Below are 4,080 nucleotides of genomic sequence, written 5' to 3' on the forward strand. Positions count from 1 at the left end.
ATATTTAAATGAAATATTAAGTTTAATGGAATCTATTGCAGAGTGAACTTTTTTTTTCTTCTTACATTATCTTTTACATAAATTTTTAAATACCCCTTATTATTAAATGTTCGTTAGACTCCAGGCAAATAATTTAAGTTGTTTGGTATATATCAACCAAACAATATAAATATGTTTAATTAATTAAAACTAAAAGTATTTGTATATTAAAAACTGAATTATTTTCTCATTGCCAAACTAAAATATTTAATCTATCCTAACAACATAAAATTTATTCATAAATTTAATTAAATTGTTTTAAATATAATTTTATTTGATGGAAAATATCTAATCAATAAAATATTCAAACCTTAAAAATATATATTAAAATCAAAATTTACAGGAAAATATAATTAATGTTGGAGATTCAAAAGATAGTTAAATCTTCTTTGTTAAATATAATTATATTTAAAATAATTAAATAATGCATATGCATAAATTAATACTTGAAGACAAAAGTATATATACATTATCTACGTGTATAAATTGTTTTATTTACTTAAAAATATGGAAGAAAATTCAGTTAAAAAAATACGTAAATAAGAAGTTAATCAATACAGCATATATTTGTGTAATACTTTATAAATTAAAAAATATGGAAAAAAATAAAGATATTAAATGTATATTAAAATCATTTGCTTTTAATATATAGGACAAAAATATAATTATTAGTAAGATAATAATAGTTTAATATATAAAAAAAATAAAAAATTTAAATAATTAGAATAGCAAAAGGAGAAAAAAAAAGTTTTTTTAATAAAAAATTACATTGTCACAAAAGAAAAAAATTAATTAAACAATATTAATTTCTTCAAAAACTGTGTGTGTATGTTTTATTTTATTTTATTTTTTTTTCAAGTGTATAATACAACAGGGCATCTTCATGCATTTTAAACTTTTTTTTAAATGCATTTTTTTAATAAATAAATGCATTGTTTCTGTACAAGTGACATCAATATGGTAAATGAAAGTTTTTATTAATGCATAGTATGTATATTATTAGCAAATTAACTAACTAGGTATATAAATTTATTAAATTTATATGTTTTCACTATTAAAAAAAAATATTTTTCAAGAATGTATTTAGTTTTTGGTAACTGAACATTTCGATATTGATTGGTTGATATGTATTAAACAGCTTAATCTTTTTACCTGAAATTTAACTAACATCTTAAATACTATTTAGCCATAATCAAACGAACATTTAATAAAAATATACTTTTGAAATTTTGTAATGGAAGAACAAAAAAATAAATCATGTAAACGGAACGACCCTATGTTAAATTGTTGCCTTGTTCAATCTGGGCTCAAAATGGGCTCTTAGGACTACAACAAGCCGAAATTCAACCCAAAATCAATCTATAGCCCTTCTGATCTACATTGTGAATTTTTTTTTTTCCAATATATTGTGAATTTTGATTAAAAAAAAAAACAAAAGTTATTTAAAAATATTTATTCATTTATTTATTTATTATCTAAAACAGTTGTATTTTTTCAAATTTTAGAATTACAGAAGCCAGTTTTTAAGTATTTAGGCATAATAAAGTTAGGAGAAAAGTATGCACATATGTAGGCATAAGTACAAAAGTTGTTGATCATAAAAACTATATTTCATGGATAATATATAAAAACGAGCTAGATGAAGAAAAAACACATAAAAAAAAGTACATAGAGTTATTCTTGTGTTGTGTTTAAGATTGGCATAGAGATAAGGGCCCCATGCCTCCTCCACTAGGGACTGTAAATTCAATGCATTCAAAAAATATTTAATACAGAATGTAACAGGTTTTAAATTGTAGCCCTGTCCAATCTGGGCTCCCAAACGGGCCATTAGGACTGGCATAGAGACTAAGGGCCTTATGCCCCTTCACCTTGTAGGGCTGCAGTCCCTTCACTTAATGCCTCTATTTAAAGGATAATCTCATCACAAGATTGGTTGGCTCACTACTTTTTTATTCACCAAAAAAAAAAAAAAAAAAAAAAAGGTGCACTGCTTTTTTAATATATGTTTTTTTTTTCTTTTTTTCTTTTTTTGATTTTGAGTAATCAAGCTTTTTCCTTTTTGAGGGTTTATATTTTGGTTAATATTCATTGTTTGAGAAGCACCAAATAAAAACAAGACGTTGGTACGTATACTTTTTGAATCAACATGTTGGTATTATTATCTCACTTAAGTTCATCATTTCATTTCAAATATTGTTTTTATATTAAAAAAAAAGTAACTAATAAAAAAAATCACTTGTACAAATTTCACTTGCAAAATTTGATCAATTGCAATTTGAGATAAGATGTAGAGCATTAAAACAACAAACTAATTTACTTAGCTCATTTCATTATACGATTATTCATTGATTAAATATAAAAAATAATAATTATATATGAATGATGATGGTCTAAAATGTCGGCAATTATATAACTTTTTAATTATACTATGTTTTTGCTCACAACTAATGTTTCTATTTTTGGTAAATTTCCATCAATTAACGTTGGTAATTAGGTTTATTATTATTATTATATTCTTTTCAAGTACATGAGGGCTTATGATTGGTCAATCTCTTAATAATTGATAAATTAATAATACTCAAAGATCAAAAGACAAACACACATAATATTAACTAATTAACTATATAAGTTGGTAATATGGATAGACAAGTAATGTTGTATTAGAAATATATTTTCAATATAAGGTAAGAACATGTTGACATGTTAAATGTTAAAATTTTAATTGAGCCAATAGTAATCCTTAATACCTACCACTTTATTAGATGGCCAACATAATGTGAGTTACATTCTCAACAAATTAAAACTATATAGTTACTTTTATATAAGCATAAGCGCACACACACACACACACACACACATATATAATTGTTCTTTTTGAATATGATCTTTCGACTATAATAACCATATGGTGACATAATAAACTTTATAACTGATATATTAATTAGAGGCTAAAATCTAAAATTTGTTAAAAATATGATAATCATCATATATTCATTCTATTATAAACGAAGAATACTTCCTAAAAAATCATTTTTGATAATTCATATATATATAGTTCCAAATCAAGTTCTGTTTACGTTCTAGAAATGAAGGCTATAAATGTGCATAATTGCACGTTGGTTTCCTTTTTATAAAGAGGTGGGCTTTTGCTCTTTTGGATTTGATGCTTTGACTTTTGGACTCTCACAGGCAAACTTCTCTTTTTGGATTTAAAGATAGGTCTTCCCCACTCACATGGTTTGTTTCTTGTGTTATCACTATTCAACTTTGTGAGAGAAATTCTAAGGGCTAAGGATCCCCCCACCAAAAAAAAAAAAAAAGAAGAAGAAGAAGAAAAGATGCCCAAGTTCAGAGAAAGGGTCCCAACATGAAATTTGATGATTAGGGTTTGTTAGGACCAAATTTTTTATTTTTATTTTTTCCATATTAATTATACGTTTTGGGTTTTTTAAAAATAAAAATTGAGGAAACCTAAAAGAAAATGGCTTTATACAAAAACATGGGCCTTTTAGATCCTTCCTTGCAAAGCATATGTCAATTCATGAGAACTTTATTGTTGTAAATAGCACCTTTGTTATCTTTATTCTTTCTAGTGTATGTGACATGTTACCACTTATAACTCTTTTTGGTCACTTTTTGTTTGTTTTACTTTCTATCAAATGCTTCTCAACCCAAGAAAGCATAGGAATTCTCTTCTTCTTCATTAGGGTGATGACACATCGAGCAGGAAATTTGATACCCGGACAGGTGTCTGTATCTCCGCCTTGATTTGTTGATAAATTGATTCACTCCTTGGTAAGCATATACCCATACTTTTTGGGTATTTGTCTTTCATGTGAAATGATCCACTACCATTGTTGAAGGTGATGGGGAAGCACATGGAGACTAAAAGATCATCTTCCCAGAAAAGGGTACACATTACAACCAAAAAGATAAAGAGAAAAGAGATGAAAAGAAGAGAGAAAAGATGGAGGGAAAAAAAGAAAAAAAGAAAAGAAAACTATATATACAAATATATTGAAATACAAAGAAACAGCC

This window comes from Ziziphus jujuba, chromosome 2 (genome assembly GCF_031755915.1).
Source record: "Ziziphus jujuba cultivar Dongzao chromosome 2, ASM3175591v1".
Classification (NCBI taxonomy): Eukaryota; Viridiplantae; Streptophyta; class Magnoliopsida; order Rosales; family Rhamnaceae; genus Ziziphus; species Ziziphus jujuba.